This window comes from Paramisgurnus dabryanus, chromosome 7 (genome assembly GCF_030506205.2).
Source record: "Paramisgurnus dabryanus chromosome 7, PD_genome_1.1, whole genome shotgun sequence".
NCBI classification, from domain to species: Eukaryota; Metazoa; Chordata; class Actinopteri; order Cypriniformes; family Cobitidae; genus Paramisgurnus; species Paramisgurnus dabryanus.
The window spans coordinates 24,022,887-24,043,947 of NC_133343.1; the positions used below are offsets into that span (position 1 = coordinate 24,022,887).

Below are 21,061 nucleotides of genomic sequence, written 5' to 3' on the forward strand. Positions count from 1 at the left end.
GGCAATACTTCCGGTTTTAAAAAGTTGCGGAAGGGCGCCACCTGGTGGATAATAGCGGTATTGCGGAAAGACGGAAAATCTCGTCATTGGCGGGGAAGCGTTTTCTCTTAATTGACGAGATATCTCGTCAATGGCGGGGAAAGAGTTAATTACCCACTTGTAAACTGCTGTTCACTGTTCTTTTTTATTAATATAGTATTTGTATTAAATCTATATTCATTGAGTTGAATCGAGTATAAAAACCGACCCGAGAAACCAGGAGCGAAAATTGAATCGAGAATCGAAATCTAATCGATAGCTTGTGAATCGAAATTGAATCGATCTGGAACATTTGAATCGATACCCAGCCCTAGTCATGATGCCACCAAGGTGCGATGCGCTCTTTTTTTGGACTGGCAGGCAGTTGAAAATCTGTACCTTTTCAGAATGCAGTGTCGGTCGCATTTTCTGCATGGTTTTAGATGCGAAATATGAACCGCCCTTTATGCAAATCAATGTGGCTGCCAGAGTGTTGGTGAGTAAACATTACATTTAGTATCTATCACATAATGCTTCTGAGAGCACAACGCCTTTATGGGCATAACACGCATTTTATTAGGCTTTAAAAATGCTTTTCAGTTTACATATCTAGAGTGCAGTCATTGCAATTTTTATATAAATATATAAATCAGAGTCATTAGAATACAAAACTATACTTATAAAGCTTCTGATCTTTAAGCAGACATGAACAGCAAAGTAGCCGTTCCCTTGATCATGAATATAATCATTTGTTTGTTTGATCCATTATCATAAGCCCATATGTTTTTATTACTCATCCAGTTTACATAGCTGTGGCTAATAAAGTAAGGGCATATGTATATAATGTGTAAAGGTTTATAGTGGATCAAATTAATTAACCATGACCATTAAACAAAGGGGTTCATTCCATTAAAATGTCTGTTAGTTCGAATAAAAGCCCAACAAAGAATTGATTACAGGTTAGATGTAATAAAACCAAGACGCTGCTTTAATTGCTGTTTTAATTATTACGCTCATGATCGTAAAGTTCTCACTTTTACATTTTTATTTGGCCACAGATCAGCCTAAAGCCTAAAAGCAGTACGGGGGAAAAGCAGCAATTAATCTCAGCAAACCACACAAGGTCTTCTTTTTAAAAATGGGCTCTGCCAGTACAGTACAGCAAGAAACTTAAGAGTCTCATCGTCAAACAAAGGCTATTATGAGTTGGCACTGAACGTGAGGAAATATATCAAACTAAACTGATTTACATTGAAAACTGTGAATTGCTTTGCAAATGAAAAGAATTCAGTGAAATCCAAATCTGCCGCCTTCGAGTTTTTTATGTGTCACTCACAAGATGTCGTTTTTTCGTCATTACGATGCTAACCTTTAAGCAGTTTTGCTTGTTCGCATATCTCGTATTGTTTGTCATTTTGTACAAGCATCAAGGTTTTTGTTTGCCTAGTTGAAAGGTGCCATGTCACATCTTTACTTTGTTTTCAACCGCGTACTCCTGAGGGCCTCTTTGTTTTCAAGCTTTAATCAGTGAGCCGATGTCTTTTCACACGTTTGTCTCGCTCGCGGAAACCTCTGCGTCGGGATGGATCCGACTCATTATCATAAAATAATGGGCTACGGCTCACCGTCGTAAAGCTCCGATCTGGCTCGGGCCTGTCTGCTTGCTATATGTTCGACCCATCAGTCCACAGTGTGAAATTTCTGATGTGCTGGAATTGCTGCAGAAGGGCATTCACGCATGAGTCATTCATTAATTTGAGGACTTGTTAGGGAGCCACTTTACCTGCAGACAGTCATTTGTAGAAAAAAGGCTCCATTGAGGCATATTCACTAGAGTAAGAGAGGTATTTTGTTGGCTCTCACCGGTCCTCATCCGTGGCTGTATCGCACATTAGTATAGGATGAATGAGCCATTGAGCTAACACAATGTTGGATGCTGATGCTAGCGCGTGTGTGCATGTGTGCACTAAAAGGTCTTTTTGTCTTTTATGTGGCCACCGAATGCTCTAAATGGTGTTTTTAGAAATGGCAAAACCGTGCCAGCAGATAGCAATGATGAGAGACAGCTTGGATACAGAAGCGCTCACGCACACACCGAGCCAGGCCCTTCATACAGGGAAATGTGAACACAGCATTCAACTTGTCACTGTTGTTGTCCCAGTGGCTCTTTCTGCAAAAGCATCCACTGTGCAGGCTAACAGCTCTCACACAGAGAGAATAAACTGAGCAATAACTAACACGAAAGTTGATGTGCCTCCATGAACCACACTAGAAAATGTATTTTCTAAAAACAACAAGCTAGATATGTAGTTAGTCACCGGGTACACTGCCTGTTATACAGTACTCGCTAAAAGGATCACAATTTAAGAAATTGCGCAAAAGTGTATGTTTTTTTTTTTTTTCAAATAGTCAGCATGACTCCAATAAGCCACCAAGGACACAAACTGTAAAAATAAATAATGAGAAAGTTTAAAAAAATGCTCTACAGGCTAAATCATACTGATTCAACATATGCCAAAAACACTGACAATCTAATTTACAATGAGTTAGTTTGTTGGCCTTTGTTTGATCACTCTAAATTAGTTTGTTGACATCTGGCTCAATAAGAATTAGCCATAAGGGATTGACAATGAACTCCACTCCACAACTATATAACAACAAAACATTTAACGCTCTCTTTGGGATCACTTTTGATTGATAAACAATACAAAATGTACAGAGGAGATCAAAATCCATTCGAATTTGTCCATTTAAAATCTGCAAGCTTAGATAAGTAAGGGATGATGTACTGTATAAGCAGCAGGTTATTTTCGCAGAAATGACAGTGTGATCAGGTTGTTTTACACTAAAGGGGCTTTTTTCTAAATAACAACAACCTGCTGCCTGTGCATTATCCCGCTTATTAAATAGCTATTTACCTCCTAAGTAAAGTGAGGAGCGTAAAATATTGATTTGAACATTTTACGAATACAGACATTCCAGGAGGAAAACACGTTTACTTTTGGTTTTTTAAGATAAGACAAGACGGTCAAATGTCATGAACATAATTGGTTTAATCATAATATAAATATAATGTCATATATGTTATTAAAGGACATATCTATTTTTAATTTTGTGTAATAAGAAACTGTACCTGTCAAAATGATTTGCTGCATCCGGGTTACTGTGTGTTATAAGTTTTGAGCGGTAGTTATCTGAAAAGAACGAACCTTGAAATGACTGGCCAATCAGAATCTAGCATTTTAGAGAGCTGTGTAATAAACAACGAAATCCTAGTTATCTTTATTGGTGTTAAAAGGTCTTTAGTCATAATTTAATTTCATTGTTTTTAAAAGACATCTTTTAGGTTGTGTGTAATTCAGACACTGCCGATGGATAGTGTGAGCATGGGGTGAGATAACATTTTGTCTGATCACTGACAGATGATGGGAAACTCATTTGGAAACAATCATCTTTTTGTCATTTTAGTTCAACTGAAATTCATCCCAAAAAGTATAAAAAATATGAAGTTATTATTAAGAATTCAAATATTAATAATGGACTGTAAATGTTTCCGAACAGTTTATTTGCATTCATAGTTCAATTCAGACTAGTGTGACATCATACACAAGCGCTAGGCTTTTTGTTTCACGGACTGGATCAGAATCATGTTGAACACTGAGCCTGCTGTGTGTATAAAGAGGTTTGTAACACAGCACCACTTCAATTTTTGCCTTTTACTGCTCTCTCCATTGGCCAGAGAAAAGGGTTTGCAGGCACGGTGGTTTCAACTCGATACAGCTACATCATGTCTTCATCTACATCCATCACTCTTCCACTGTTGTCTTGTGAAGGGGGTGTCTATATATGTTATTACTAAATATTGCTTCAGGTATATGTATTTATTGCTTTCAGGAACTGTTACATTTTAAAACAATTAAGACCAAGGTACAGTATATTTACCAACCTTGACATAGACATATAGCACTATATTAGTAGCCGATTGACTGGGCTGTAAACTCACTTGATAGATTTTGTATATAAGCATTTACAGTAGCAATGCAGTCAATGAATGATGAATTTCTGAATTTCACACGTTACTTAAAACAAGGTTAATGGTTAAAGTGAATTATTGTGTGTAAAATAGAGAGAGAGAGAGAGAGAGAGAGGGGGGGGATTAATTATATATATATATATATATATAATGATCAATTATATTGCCACAGAGTAACTACAAATATCATGATTAACCTTTAGTTGTGTGCGTGTGTGTGTGTGTGTGAGAGAGAGAGAGAGAGAGAGAGAGAGAGAGAGAGAGAGAGAGAGAGAGAGAGAGAGAGAGTTAAGAAACACATGGCACAGCTCAGTAGGACATAAATACGTGAATGGTGTGGAGAGATCACAGCTGCAGCTCGTGCATGTAGTGATGCTCATCATTCATAACACTCGGGTCACATTTGTTCAAAGTTGTCCCGTGCAAGCCAAAAATTACATTTGAAAACCGTGTAAAAAAACACAACTTACCACAACGCAGATCAGTGTTCAAACTTCACAGCGTCCCATTCTTTTTTTTATACAGAGCAGTTTTATACAGACTATTTAACCGGCATCGACGTTAAACCTTCGTAAGTAATGAAAATGTTCGCGTAAAGACAAAATGGACGAAAGGTCGGTCAGCACCTCCACATTTCAACCGGCGCTACTTCGCTATAGTCCACTGACGAACTTCGGTAACAAATCACTCCCATTATAAGACGAAGCCGAGGTTATCCGTCCGGTGCTGAAATGTTCCTGGAAACGAATATAAGCGCTAAATCAAACGATGTCTTTCCGAATATGTATATCCTTATTATAAACACCACAGACAATTAAAACAGACCGCCGCTAACGGTTAAAGTGCGCGCGTCAGTTCAACATCCGCCAACAGACTGCGACACTGCGCGGCTTCTCGCTGTCTATTGAAAGTGCCAATGGATATTCCTTTATAAAGTCAGCAGCATCACATAGCTCTGCTTGACCCTCCTACTCTGCATCGTTGTCCGTGTATGTGCGTGTGCCTATGTGTGTGTGAGACACAGAGCCAAATTTCAATGGATAGATGCTGGCAGACACCCGGCACTCTCTCTCTCTCTCTCTCTCTCTCTCTCTCACCCATTCACATGTTTTAAACACAAGCAGCCCTCTGTAATGGCTTTTCGGGGGATATGCATAAAACCCAGACGAGCCAGGAATGACAACTACGTTACCAAATCTGTCCCACCTCACAAACGACTTTAAACCATTGTCAGCTAAAAGTAATATAATCCAGCACAGAAACAGAAAGTCATGCCCTCTGGGTCAACAGGTCAGAGCCACTGATTCTCGCACCCACACTGTATTTACATTTACGCATTTGGGAGATGCTTTTTTCTGTGCTTTCAATCTATACATTTATAGATAACTGTGCTTTTACAATCTATACAAAAGTAATGCTGTTTCAACTAAACTACAGGAAAAGAGGCACTGCAACCTGATAAGATTCATTCTGTACAAAAAGTGTGAATTTTAATGTCAAATTGCTTGATTCGTTTTAAAGTGCTGTTATGTGAAATGTTTGCAGCATTTTGACATTGGTCAAATATTGGTCAAACCAAAGTGACTGTAGTGAGAATGGCTCTCTAACAATGGACAAATGTGGCACAAATCCATTACAGAGGCTGACAAAGTGAGATTGTGAGTCTTCTGGCGATCTGAGGAAACATAGATTCGCATTTGTGTTATCAGGAAAATATTTTGATGGATTAGTTACATGCACTGTGAAAAGGGAAAAGTTGGATCAACTTAAAAAAACCTTAAAAGGTTTTTTTGCCTTAAGTGAAAATGTTAAGTTTAAAGGTGTTACCAATTTAAAAAAATTGTTAAAGTTGATCCAACTTTTTACGGTGTGGACAAAAATTCAGAGTGAATAAACTCGGAGTGCAACACTACACATGAACTGTCCATGGTGCTGAACTGTCATGGCACTGTGCTTTACAGTAACTATCTATCTGAATAAATACTCTCGTTCTGACTTTTCCTCTATTGCGGGGTGTATTAGTCTACAGAATTAACCAAGGTTTAATACAGCTACCGACCGAATCATTGATTATGCATGGAGAGTACATTAAGACGTGTGGCCTTCTGGGATTAGAGTTGTTGCGCTGAAAAGGCCTATAACAGATGGCTTGCTGGATGTCTGCCCGCCCATCATTCGAAGGCCAGACATTTGAAAGTCTGAGCAGTGTTTCATACATTTTGACATGCAATCAAGTGTAAATAGCCTCTTAAGAATCTTGAACTTAAGTATCAATAATGATCTATGCTAATAGGTAAATTAATTGAAATGGCGAAATTGCAAGTGTCTGAAATACTTTTCCTTGGAGTCCTTCCAAATCCAATGGGCTTGCATTTATTGATGTATTAAAATCAAACAAAAAATGATCGCTAACTGTCACAGGGGTGGTTCCCTTTACCTTTGAACTGACATTAGTTCATATTAATACCTTAGATGTATATATTGGTACCTCAAAGGTACATTTTGGTACCAAATGAATACTTACCATTACCCTAAATTGTACATATTTCAACCTTTTTAAAGGGAACTGCCACAGTGACCGCTTGGGACCTTTTTTTTTAATAGTGCAAAAAGATTCACATTGTAAATGCGTAGTTGAGATGCTCTCTGCTTATTCTGGCATACAGTTTGTGGCACAGCACGAGCTCAGGTTCCAAGTAGAGGACGCATCGGAAGCGGCGAAGCATAGTAAGTCCGATTTGTAATTTAAATGTGCGTATAAATATGTATTCAGTATGTCTTAATCAAAGTGAAGTGAAAAGTAAAAGTGACATGTTTTGTCAAGTATGGAGCGCATATTTGAAATGTGACCTCTGCATTTAACCCATCCCAGTAAGTAGTGAACACACATTGCATTGCAAGACGTGTCACATACACACATACACGGAGAGGTGGGTAGCTATCCATACACCAATTGGGGTTAAGGTGCGTCAAGGGCACCTTAGTCGCAACCTGCCGGCCGTGAGACTCAAGCGGGCAACTCTTGGGTAACAATGCCAACTCTCTACTACAACTACCCCAATCAAGCTCACCACATGAGACTACACGAAAAGTATCTTTCATTGTTAAAAAAACTTTTTTTTTTTAAACAACTGCATATGTTCATTGCTGTGGGTAGACTTTAAACCTTACAGACAGCTGTTTCATTGCATCTTTAAAACATATTAGAGGTTCATTGAACCCACAGGATTTTATTGGCGGATCGAATTTTCAGTAGTGTTTTCTTGCCTACAGCACCTTTATCATGTGGTTCGCGGATCCTATCAGTTCTTAAGCTTTTTAGTCCCTGCTGAGCACAGTTGGAGATTGAGATTATCTCTTACTCAGTTGGGAAACTTCCTCTGGTGTTTGAATTTAATGCTGTCAGATTCTGATGTAATTTGACCTTGGCCTTCCTCAATATCCTGTGGTGAATATAGAAGACAGTTGATTCAGATAACTCCATTCCGTGAGCTAGCAAAATGAATTTAGCTCTGTTGGACTAAGCTCCGGTTCACCCCGAGCCTATTCGTCCTGGTTTATCACTTTCCAGAATACCATCACCCAGAGCTGTTATCTGTTTTACATTTAAGCAGGCAGAATTATTCTTCCCCCTCTGCGATGATGAGAAACACACAATGCCTCCCACAGATTAACACATGCTATGTTTTTTGATAGACTCATCTACTAGTGAAAAAAATTGAAATGAAAAGCGCATTCTGGTCATCATGGGGTAAATTACAGCACGGGCTTATCTGTTCCTATCAGTTTTGTTATTATTATTTATTCTTTTTTCTCCATTATAAATCTCTTTATTTTTATGTACTCATACGGTTTTATTATTACCTCAGAGCAGATTTTCTCATTGATTTTACCATTCACATTCTCTTGCTGAGAAACATCTGCAGACGCTTTGATTGTAAAGGACTATTTTTGTAACATTCATATCATGAAAGCTCATCTCTTTGTGCAGACGTTCCTTTTTCAAACCTCCGCTTATGCCAGCAAAATGTCCCTAAGATTCAATATACTAAAGATGTGCTAAAATGAAATTGATAAAAGCATTTTAATGCAGGTAAATGCATTAATCATGTTGCTCAGCGGTGTTGCGACTAATTTCAATGTATTTGGATATAGATAAACCCTGCTACAAAGGTAAGATTTTGTCCCTCGTGACAGGTGGCCCGCTCTGAGCCTTGTATAAAGATAATATTGTTCCTTTCATAATAACTCATATCACCTGAAGTACTCAGGGCTGAAAATTAGCCTGTCAAATTTAATCTTTAAAAATGCGGCAGATAAACCATGATAGGACAAGGGTTGGATTTCTTTCATCAAGTAACCAATTCTGTAGGTTATTTAAAGATTAACCAGACATTGAGAAATGTTACATTTTAGTTCATGTCATTAACACACGAATGTACCAAGGATCCATCACATCTGATTCATCAACTGTATCATCAACTTTAATGCTGTATTTGAATTACTTTATACATTGAAAATGTTATCTAATAAAGGGGTTAACAAACTATACCCGTTTTGTACAAAAACTCCTTGGTTAAAAGGGTTTGTCTGTTTCCATTTTGAATAATGCCAGGTTTCAGCATTCTTAATCTCCTCTCTTTTTTTGAGTTATAGAGAGAAAAAGCATAACATACTCTTTCAGTCCATTTCCATTTTTCAAACATACACACACACACATACACATGCGCGCATGCACGCACACAAACACACACAATATCAATAGCCTGAGTGGTAGCCTGACAACTAAACAAGCAACTGCTATTCTATATTCATACAGTCAAAACACTTCATCCAGACTAATAGTACTGAAATTGGTTTTACCCAGACAAGCATAAACACGGCGTTATTTGACATCCCTGAATTAAAACCTAACAGCACACATTGCAGAAGAGACGGAAATCTAGCGTCATTTGCTCCAGAGGCTGTTTGGATAAATCTTTGAGGTCTGCAATGACGGTTGTAATTCAGGGTCATAAGAATGACTGCTTTGTGACAATGTTGAGAAGAGAGCTGGCAAAAAGTGCATGGCTCAGCATATGATATGGTGCCATTAAATTTCAATTTACAGCCGGTTTCAGGCGTGTCTGTACTTCAACGAAATGTGAAGGCACCTCGCCTTCTGACTTGGAAATGTGGCGGATGTTGCAAATTGACATGGCATTTCAGTGCCGTGAATCTATTTATTAACCTTATCACTGCTTGAACTGCCTTAACAATGCCTTTCCACTGCAGAGACCTGGGCAGCGTTGTCAGCTGCTAAGATTTAAAGTGAAAATACCGGCGGCATTTTCCAAACGTACGTAGAAGTGTATTAGCCGTCTCTCTATAAAAAAGCAGCTGTCATTGAAAAGCTGTGTTATTGACAGGTAAATGTGTAAGGGCTAGTGAGTGAATTACATTTTTGCAGCAACATGCAAAAAAAAGATTTTGTAGGGATTTATATAACAGTTCTGGCCCTCGAATCTGACAGGACGAAAGTCGCCTTTCATAATTTTCAATCGCTTAACCTTAAAGAATTTTAATCATTGGTTATGCAAGTCAGTGGAACCTGTAAGTTTTTGACTAATATGTAGTTGACATAACTTATAAAAAGCTAAAATTATTTAATTAAATTTTTTAAGTTAAAGTAAAACAAAAACACATGTTGATATAAATTTTTTTAACAGTGTTATTAAATATTTATTAATGTAATAACAACAATAATAACAATGATAATAACAAAGATAATAATAATAATAATAATAATAATGGTATAAATATCTAATAATAATAAAATATAATAATAATAAAAAATAAATAAATAAATAATAATAATAATTATTATTATTATTATTATTATTGTTAGTAGTAGTAGTAGTAGTAGTAGTGGTAGTAGTAGTAGTAGTAGTAGTATTTTGAACATATTTATCTTACAGGGCAAAAAGAATTATCTAATAATAATAATAATAATAAATAATCTTCTTCTTCTTCTTCTTCTTCTTCTTCTTATTATTATTATTAGATTTTCTTATTAGATTTTATTATTATTAGTAGTAGTAGTAATAGTAAAAGTAGTAGTAGTAGTAGTGGATAAGACACACGCCTTTGGTGTGAGAGACCTGGGTTCGAATCCACTGTGACACATCATTGTGTCCGCAAGACACTTAACTACTACTACTAGTAGTAGTAGCAGTAGTAGTAGTAGTGGTAGTAGTAGTAGTAGTAGTATTTTAACATAATTTTCTTACAATAAATATACAATAATAATAATACTAATAATAATAACAACAACAACAACAATAATAATAATTATATTATAATATAATATATTATAATAAAAGATATTTATTTTTGCACTGTAACAAAATTATGTTAAAAAATGGTCCCTATCTGTCACCAGGGTGGTATCCTTTTAAAAAATTCCAAAAAGAGTGCATATTAGTACCTCAAAGGTTCATTGGTACAATAAGTATACATAGCTGTACCTAAATAGTACATATTAGCAGGGACGTGCACAGTGGGGTTGCTCAGGTTGTCCGTCAACTACCCATATGCCCTTCTCGCCTCACATTGCCCTTCCGAGATGGAAAAAAATTAATCGTAGTTTTACTTCGTTACAGTGGGTGGCCGTTCTTCGTTCCTGTCTTTTAATTAGTTACGAAACGTGTATTTTATTTTTAAATTGCCATCTTGAGTTTCTGGGACATTCACAAATGAATGGCTCGTTTGAGTCGATTCCTTAAAAAGTATTGCAAATAAACAGGGTGGTTGGAAACAGAAAAACATTTACAGTTTTTTATCATCAATTTTAATATTAATAAGGGTCTTCAGAAATTAGGTTTCCAGACATAATTATGTTCTCATAATCATCGTAAGCGCTTTTCAGGTTTTCCCAGACAAACACCATAGAACAAGACTGTAGACTTGCACTCCATCCAGATTAATTCCTGATTAATTTGTTGGCATTAAGCGACAGAGCACATTGGACACCTGTTATGCTACTGGGAAATGTATGCAATGACCATTCTTCCCTCTCGCCCATCTCAGTTTTTCCTTTTCCCGTTGCCCCAGAGACGTGGAGCGATATGGTTGTACAAACAGTGATTGACGGCACAGTTAAATTACTGCGAAATTCCAAGAGAGCCTCAGCCACTTGGGAGGGCCGACTGCATTCTCCTCAAATCAGGCATGGGCATCCCTGTGTGTTCTTCAGGCCTAAATTAACAGTTCTAAAACAGACCCGTGAGTCTGCTGCTAAACAAAACGAACGAGGATAATGCCAAGTTAATTAACACAGACCCAGATGCTCGGCCTTTTGAATGTTTGTTCTGCCAGAGAGGAAATATTCTGCACTAGATATGTTTATTTTGACGTAAGTGCCTGAGTGTCAGTGGGACAGGCAAAGCGAGCCTCTCTCGCGGTCTTGCTAATTTGGTTTTACTCTATTGGTTTTCTTGAATTGTATGATTAATTCCAACGTCCTGGCATGCGAGGACACTGATGGTGATGGGGGGTTTGTAATGGAGCGACTGTTGTCAGAAATGAAATGAGAAACTAAACTTGTTGACTGATTATAGCTGGAAGTACGAAGTTATTTTGGCAAAGTTATATTATGAAGCTATATGTGGTAGAGCATTGCATTATAATCCCAAGGAACACATATATAATGTATACCTTGTAAAACACTATAAGTCACTTTGGATAGGAATAGTCGTTAACACAAAATCTCATTGGTTCTTGCGTCTTGCGAAGAAATTTTATATGGCAACTATGAGACACATAAACCAATGACATTCGAAGTTACCAATGCGCCACCATATTTGAATTTAGCACTGAGATGCATTTGTTTTGGGTCACAATGCTTTTTGGTCCTTCAGCATGTTGAGTCATGTCATGAATATAAAAGAAATGAGATTTTAAAATAAAATCATTCAGTTTTGTTCAGTTATAAAAAGTAAATCATGTAGATTTGGGATGGGATGAGGTAGGTAACTAGTTTATTATTATTACATTGATTTAATTTAACATTATTACCTGTTAGTCAGACGCAACCTGTCACACTTCACAACAACAGGGACAATGTCTTTCGGATCATTAGTCCCAGGCAAAAATTAGATCTCGCAGCGTGATTCACCTTTAAAGATCCCTTCACTAATGAATGATTCATATGCATAATCATTAGACCGCAATCTAAAATCCTGGCATACTTCTTTTAATAACAACCCTTTCAAGCTCAGATATAAATAACAAACTGCAAAGAAGACTGATAAACCTCTCATCATATTTATGTTATATATTGGTGACTCCATAATAGTAGCAGTACATGTTTAGATGTAATTTAATAAGTAATCACAGCCTGCCTGTGTGGTCATTAAGCAAACATTTCTCTTTAAAAAAGAAAACATTAGTCTTATCAAAGCTCTCCTTGCACCTCATCAAACAGTTGGGGTAATTGAAAGGAGAGATAGCAGCATGTGTTTATTGGTCTTCGCCTTTATCAACCCTGGTTTTAAGAAAAGATAATTAGAGGGCAAATGAGTGACCAGAGCACTGGGGACACGGGGATACTGTGATATTTAAAGAATCCTACCAGTCTAACCGATAACCACCCCATCACCCAATCATTTAATTGACTTGACTTAGCATGCTATATCACCCAAATTACAATGGAGAACAAGGGACTCGCATTCAAGGAAGGTCATCAATCTTCTAACAGCTCACAAACACCCTCAGAAGTGTTTTACACGACCTGATTAGATTTTCTTCTCCATTTTTTTTTTCTTTCCACCCAGACGAGTAGGCAGCACGGTAGTTGAACCTTGAAATCAGCTATGAAACTCATCTGATATATGAGGCGATATATTCTCAAGATTATGTCATTCGTTATGCTGTTGCATACATCACAGGCCTCTGCGATATATCCCACAACCTTTGTACTACACAAAAACAGTCTGTTTCTCCATTATGTCGGCTTATATGGCAGTACCTGTGGCTACCTAATAAAACTGAAAAATGTCCACATTTTCTTTCGCCGGGGACCGCGCGGTATCGATTTCTCTTAGGCCTAATCAATCACACTGGTAAGTTTGAAATCACATGTGTTATTAAGCACCATACTTCAGCCATCGGACAGAGCGCATTCGATATGTGCATGTTTGCCACATGTGACTAATGACACAAACAAATTGTTATCTCTCAAGCTTAAACAAACACTCATTTCGGTCCACAGAATCAATTTTCGTTTGTGCTCGTGATTTGGCAAGAAAGCCGCAGAAAATGAGTATGGGTTTTGCCGTTGTCAAAGTATGACAGGTGATGGAAGCAAATTTCTCAGTTACAAAATACGTCCCAGTGCATAACTAAGCCGGTTATTATTCTCAGCCCTGTGCTATAGGCACACTTAGGACCAAAAGCACTTATGCACGCACCATTAAATAATTACAAAGGACACTTTGAGAAATACCTAAGACATCAACATCTCCCGTGGGCTTCAGATGTGCCCAGACAAATCAAGGACTAAATTGGCAAGCATAGCATGGTAATGTAAGCCTATTTGATATCACTTGAGACATATCGAACTAAAACAATGTTCATACTAACTGATTAAATTAAATTTAACAAAAAAATGTTAACCGTTTTTCAATATTTTACTATGTTCTTATCTTAACTTTTATAAAATTATTGCGTGCACTTAATCTTTGTACATCATGAATGTGTTAGCATTTAGCCTAGCCCCATTCATTCCTTAGGATCCAAACAGGGATGAATTTAGAAGCCACCAAACACTTCCATGTTTTCCTGCTTACGTAGGATCGTACCGCTTACATCAAGCAGTACCGCAACATCCAACAGGAAAATTAAACTGCAGTAGCCACCGTTCAACCTGAAGAGGGCAGCACTGTTTTTACACCATGTAGCATTGAAACACTTTAGTTACTCAATTCAATAAACAGCACTAATAAAGCCCAATTCTTACAGATCATTAAAGGGGTGGCTCAATGGTATTTCAAGCATTCTGACTTATTAACACAGTTATAGAGTTGTTTCCTCATGCTAAACGTAGGCAAAGTGTCTAAAAAGCAGTTGGGCGTGTTACAGAGTATTTCTGTGGCGAATGCACATCGCCAGGGTTCGTATACTTTTCAGAGTTTTTTTTCATTTACAGGTCCAGCTGACGTTTCAGGAGGTTTTCTATACGTATCACTTCTTTATATGGGCACTTCCCCCGGAAAACCCCACCCACCCATCAACCAGCAGGAGACGCTAGAGCTTGCAAACCATATCATGCGACACAGCTTTGTTTAATTTCAAAACTCAACAATGGCACGAATGAAGAAGTGTGTTTTTGGATGTAAGGAGAAGAAAGTCAGTCTTATGAAAACAATGGATATAGTTTATTATCCGGGCAGTGGAGTTTTGCTTGTGTGTTTGATGTGCTAGATTTCAGTCCCAACAGGGTCATGAGTTGCATTCGGTAAGTAAGACTTCTGTCTTATGTTGGAAATAGGCACGTGCATATTATATAAATGACACGAACATGTAGTGAATCATAAGTTAAACAGTGTTGTATAGTGTTGCGTGACTCGTACTCGCTTCTCCGGTGTTAGTAACTCCTCCTTCTTCATTTTTTCGTATGTTATCGGAAATATTTGGTAAAGCTAATCTTTATTTTATAAATCTGATTAAACTAAAGACTCTTCAGAGATATAAAGGATGTAATACTACTCTGTAGGTACTCCAGATTAACATCAGAAATGCAGAAACAACTAAAAAAAGTTGGTTTAGGGTTTAGTTACTTTTTAAGTAAATAAATTGGACAAGGACAGCAATTATTTATTTATTTATGTATTTGGTGCTCAAAACTAAATTTTTGTTGGCAAGGAGATCTAAAAAGTACAGAGAAATTACACTTTTTAAGTTGTGCTTGCTTAAACAGCAAATAGTTCAAGTTAATAAAAAATAATGCCTTTAAAAGGTGGAAAATTTCCTGGACCTCAGAATATTTAAGTTAGTCAAATTTTCTTTAATAAATTAGGTTTACACTACTTAATCCATTTAGTTACATTGAGTATCAGGGTTTACAGGGCTATTTTTTTTACATTTTTTCAGGCAGTGTAGCACAGAGAAATTAAGCAGCATTAACCTATATAAGCTGTGCTTATGTACACTGCAAAAATGACTTTCTCACTTAGTATTTTTGTCTTGTTTGCAGTAGAAATTTCTAAGAATTCTTATATCAAGATGTATTTATGAGCAAAATGACTCAATAAAAAAAATACAATTTAAGTGAATTTGTGGTTAAAATAAGCAAAAATATGTAATAAAGTGTTTAGGAAAAAAAGGTAACTTATTTAAGGAATTTTTTTCTCACCCCTTTGGCAGATATTATTGCTTGTTTTAAGCACAAATTCACTTAAATTGTATATTTTCTGTCCAAAAACTAGACATATTTTCTTACAGTAGGTCATTTTGCTCATCAAGAAAATGCTTTTTAATTTAAGAATTTTTAGATATTTGTACTAAAAACAAGACAAAAAACTAAGCAAGAAAGTCATTTCAGTGTATACCATACTGCTATTAAAGTTACTGCATATATGTACATGTAGAAGTACAGAAAACTCTGTAAAAAGAATCCTGCTGGGGCTCATTACACCCACGTTTCACATGCACATACATATTCCAACTGCACAACAATATTTTCTTCACGCAACACTGTTTTATAAAGTACAAAACACGTTTTAAAGAGTTCCACGGAACAGAGAAACTAACATCGAACCAATCCTGAGGCAAAAATGACATTCTTTCAGGGGAAAAGAAATGGGCCTTTGCAAATTATTCAGCACCAGCTGTTTAGAAATTCAATACATACGAAATACTTTAAGCGTTCTTCGTTTAGATGTTTGATAAGGTAAAGTATCTGCAGTAAGAGCTTAGAATGCTGTGTTTTCATTCCCCATTGCTTCCAATTGAAGTAAACAAACATCTATTAAACTGGAGCACCTGTCTTTTTCATTAATGTCACTGCAATACTCATCTGGCGACATATGAAAAATTCATGGAGAGTTTTAGACGGCAGCCAAAGATCTTTTACGAGCGAGACCGAGTATGTTGCTCGGAATTAGGTTTTCACAAATAATACTGACCAACAAATCTTTCTTTGGCCCTTTAAATGATTGAAACCAATCAATATAACAAAGTTAAAGCACCAAGCATGAAGCTAAAATTGGACTCTCCAGCATTCAACAGGCTTTTAAAAACTTCATCGTACTGTGTCATGGGGTGCTAAGAAGAACGTTTAACCTTCCTGCACACCTTGTGAAATGTTAATTGGTTGTTTGTGGTATGCTTGGTTCTTGCTGAGGGTAATAGGGTTTAATGCAATTCATTTCTTTACGTAACAAATTGTTTAGTGGCATAGGTATTTGGCATTTCACCGGAAACAAAAAAGACATGGCATCAACAAAACACACAAGCACTCCCTACAGGTCCCTCATTCATCACTTAAACTGATGTAAAACAAGTAAAGATTTGAATTTAAAATAATCTCAGAGGGGAAAACTCTCCAACCTTGACCGCGGTGCTAAATGCATGCGAATAGTTATTTTGAAATTGATAGGAAGGTATTGACCTTGAAAAAAAACGTATACAGCATAATTGCACTGCAGAGGGAATAACAAACTAAAATCTCCTAGAGTCGCTCTCAGCTTGATAGTTTCGCTTACAATGCCAGTGCTGTGCTGTCATCTGTTATCAGGTGATAGCCTGCTCTAAACTTGTTTGGTTGGCTGGATTGGAAAGGTACCCCTGACACTGATTTTGTAAAGAGCAGACAGTGATGTCTCACTGCGGCCGCCAAAGAGACAGACTTGCCAAGATTACGCAATCATTTTCATCATTAGGAGTGATGCATGAGATTCTTTTCTCCCTGAATTTGTCAAGATATTCAGTCACTTCCACAGCGGTGAAAGGAAGTTAGACAGTGGGCATAGATTCATTTGACTTTAAATGTGAAATTATCATCTTGGAAGTGGTAATAAAAAGAGGGTTTGAGCATTCACAGTTGAGAGGAGCTCGATATTACTCAATCTTTATTGCGAGCTGAAATGGAAATACTGAAAGCGCACCTTAAATTAAATACAAAATTTAACAAACATAATAAATAAACCAAAACAGGCAACAAACCTAAAGCCTGGAATACACTCCACAAGTTTTGCTCAGATTTGCAGTTTTGACGACTTGACAATTGTTGCACAAAGTCTAAGCCAGTCTGCAGATTTGGGGTAATCTGCATTGACAGTTTTGCACACTTAATGTGCCCTATCATACACCTGACGCAATGCAGTGCAATGCGCGACACAAGTGTTTTTACTAGTTTCACCCCAGCGCAGTTATCATTTTCACGTCCAGCGTCACGTTGTTTAAATAGCACATGGACTGTAAAAAAAATCTGTAGAAATTACAGTTGCAGCAACTAGCTGCCTGTAACTTGCTGTAGATTTTACATTTATGTTATTTACCGGCAACAGTTTGTTTAAAGTTAAATAAACATGAAACATTTTCAGGCTTTATCTTCTACAGTAAGTTCCTGGAAAACCAGCTGCATAATTACTGCAAATTGTTTACAGTGCATTATTTGCCGCTTGCTGGCTGGTGTTCAGGCGCATTGTTGGCACGTTGCTATTTTAAAGCAACTAAAATAGACTATACGCCATTAACCAACTAAAACCTGGTCTAAAGTCCAAAGTCAAAATACAACATGCGTTTGCTTATTACACACATGGATGCGCAGCAGCACACAAATGTTTTTAAATATATAAAATGAAAGGTTTTAAATGTAAAAAATTATTATTGAGTCTCTTGGACATATATGGGCCAGTTTACAGGATTTTAGAAAGTGTAAAGCTGAGATCAGCTGGCAGAAGAGCTGCTTCACCTTTGGCTTGGAAAGCTTTTAAAAAGTGCAAATATATATTGCATTTATTTAGTTTTTTTTAAATGCAGTCCCATAGATTTATTGTACATGATGACTTTGTACCTCTGGATATGGTGAAATGAGAACTATTTTTAATTAATATTTTTCAAAAGACTCACGCCGCTGTCCCAGTGCTGAACTCTCCACACGTTATCTCCTGTTTATTACAAACAAAGTATTTTTTACCTATGACAACCTTTTTTTTAGCATATTTTTATTTTTATAAAACCTTTTTGAGATTACAGTGATCATGCATAACACTTTACTATTTTATTTAACTTAATACTCCATGACTCCATGTGGAATGCTTTACCTACAAACATCCGAAGCCTTGATAGCTTCTCCAGTTTTAAAAATAAGCTTAAGTATTGGCTATTATCAGAACAAATCTGCAATCATCTATAATTATGCTGTAAATTATGTGTTTTACCTACTGATTTTTATATTTCACATTCCTGGACATAAGTATTGTGACGTTTTATGTGATGTTTTATGTGGTGTATATGTAATGTTGTATGTTATTTTATTTGTTTACCTGTCCAGGGACAGCAGATGTAAACTAGCTTTTAGCTAATTCTAGTGCAATTACATTTAATTGTGCATTGTCCATGTAAAAATAAACAATAAAATGAAACAAAATTAAAAATGACTGAAATAACGACTTTCGGAAAGAGCCAAAGTCTTAATTACACAAAAAAACATTATAACGAATAAAACACTACACAATTTTTTAACACCAATCTTAAACTCTTGGTGTTCTTCCTCAAAGTTTTTCTGCCTACAAACTCCTCAATGTAAATAGGCAATCCACCTTCGTGCAAGCGCAAATGTGAGATGAGACTCTCATTGGTTTATTGCATATTATGCCCAAAACACACATTACTCATTACAAGAACAGGAAGAACCCTTTTAGACTGTGCGCTAGGCGCATAGACCATTTCTCCCGTCGTTAAACTAGCAAAAGTGGATTCGGACACGCCCTAAATGCCCTTGCGCTTAAATCCATGCGCTTAGATCTTTAAAATAGGGCCCATATTAGAATATATCTAATCACTACAGAAACCGTATGCATAATAGATTAGTCTCAATATTTGACACACATCGGCATAGATAAAACAACTGACGTCACCCACCTTTGTAATCTGTAATCTGAGTCCCATTGACTGCATCAACCCAAGACCACATGCAAAAGTTGTTTAAATTTTGTGATTTAGCACAAAACAGTCGTTAAAATACCTAAAGCGCCCATCTTATATGCATCTAAATTTAGTCATGTGTCTTCTCAGAATGAAGTTTGTGTTTTTTGTATTCGGAAAATCTGCTAGTGTATGATCCTCAGTCATGTAGTGCATGGTTTGCTGTTCTTCTCTTACAAAGATGGCAAGTGTATGTTGCCTGGTGTTTCAAAATCTGTTTAGGTTTATTTCAGGCATTATATACTGACAATATATTCAAAACAAAAACAATTGAAAAATAATATGATGCAACTGGCATCCTAAAACAAATGCATTTCTTTAAAAGTAAAAAAATGATTTGAGGCTTTATTTGGGAATGCAGATTTACCTCTACGGCTACACAGCTTACACAGTCTGGCATCTGTGTTTCTAAAATGTGTGACTCTTGAATTGTTCCTTTAACATGAAGTGTTTATACAACCACATAAAGGAAAATTCATTGAGGGGCGGATCACACAGAATGTGTTTATGGCAGCAGGAGGCGCCTTTTTCCAAATAGTTTCCTATGGGCAGTGCGTGCTGTTTATGCCCACCGAACACCTCGCATTTTTGCCGGCTGCTGCACCATGCGTTTTTGCAGGAGCACGCTGAAGTTGAAAAATATCAACTCTCATTGGAAAAAACACTGATGTCATTTGCATATTTTCCATTGTCCAATCGATTACGGAGAGGGGTGGCCTTCCATTGTGGTGATTGAAGCTTACAGTTGCTTGAAACAACCGCACTTACTGTCTCCTGCATGTTTGTGCACCTCTCACCTTCAAACAAGGTCAGAGCAAGCGTCCTCTTTTTAAAGTTTCTTCTAATATGACAGTAACAGCAAGCCAAAGTTTCAAGAGCGCTCACGCTCTAATATTTGATTGACAGGACAGCTGCCTTGGTGGTTGTCTAGCAATATAAAAAAAATGCAGTGCACTGCTTATTTCTGAAGTCAATTAAATAAAGGCATTGCAGTCCGCATGTAAACGTGTTTGGTGTGAACTGTTAACGTGCCGTTTAACAGATTTAGCCAACAAACTGGTATTTCTCAATGGCCAGAGGCCAGGATTAAGCAGGTTTGACATGAAAGTATTTGATGAACTTTTAACAGTGCTGAGAGCTGTTAAGGTAATTTTCCTGTGGAGGTGGTATTTAGCAGCTTTTGCATCTGAGCTCTTCGTATTCTTCTGCAAGGTTAGCATATCATAACGCATGGCACCTGCTGTGGGTAGTTGTAGAAGCTAAGCATACAACCAGATCTTTTAAAATGTTGCAGATATTTTAGAATATTCTGCATCAACCGCTTACTTAAGCTCATTGCAGAAAAGTTGACATGGGTTTAGGTCTGAACTTCTTTTGTGCATTAGTTGTCTGTTTAGAGGCATAGCCTGGCTTTGACCCAAATATTGGTTTCAACATTATTCTAAACTGAATCCTCATCTTTCATTCAAAGATTTTGAGCTGTGTGGGTCCGGAGATATGCAGCCGAGTTAGACAACAGTGAATTCCTTCAATTTGTTTTCCTTCTTGTGGTTTTATGAGCATTAAAATTAGACGCAGCATGAAATGCCTATTACCCTCCTGAAACACTGTGGTTACCCTTGGGATGATTTAACTGGACACTGCTCTAAAAATCTGTTTGTACTTTGCTTTATACTGTAGATTAATGAGTGTTTTAGTCTTCTGCAATTGTTTTGTAACCCTTTCCAAGCTCATTTGCCCTTACAACTCTGTTTTTTAGAGCTTCTTAGAAATATCTTTTGATCATGAATGGATTCATTTATAGGCCCTTGCCATTAGAAA

At 36.9% G+C, this 21,061-nt stretch overlaps 1 protein-coding gene across 1 annotated transcript in view; it reads right to left on the minus strand.

The window, feature by feature from the left end:
- Positions 1–5,087, minus strand: part of brinp3a.2 (bone morphogenetic protein/retinoic acid inducible neural-specific 3a, tandem duplicate 2) — a 49,438-nt gene extending 44,351 nt beyond the window's left edge. The window contains exon 1 of the mRNA XM_065272715.2: positions 4,522–5,087. The gene's annotated coding sequence lies outside the window, so the exon portion shown is untranslated. The remainder of the gene's footprint in view (positions 1–4,521) is intronic.
- Between the last annotated feature and the right edge of the window lie 15,974 nt (positions 5,088–21,061).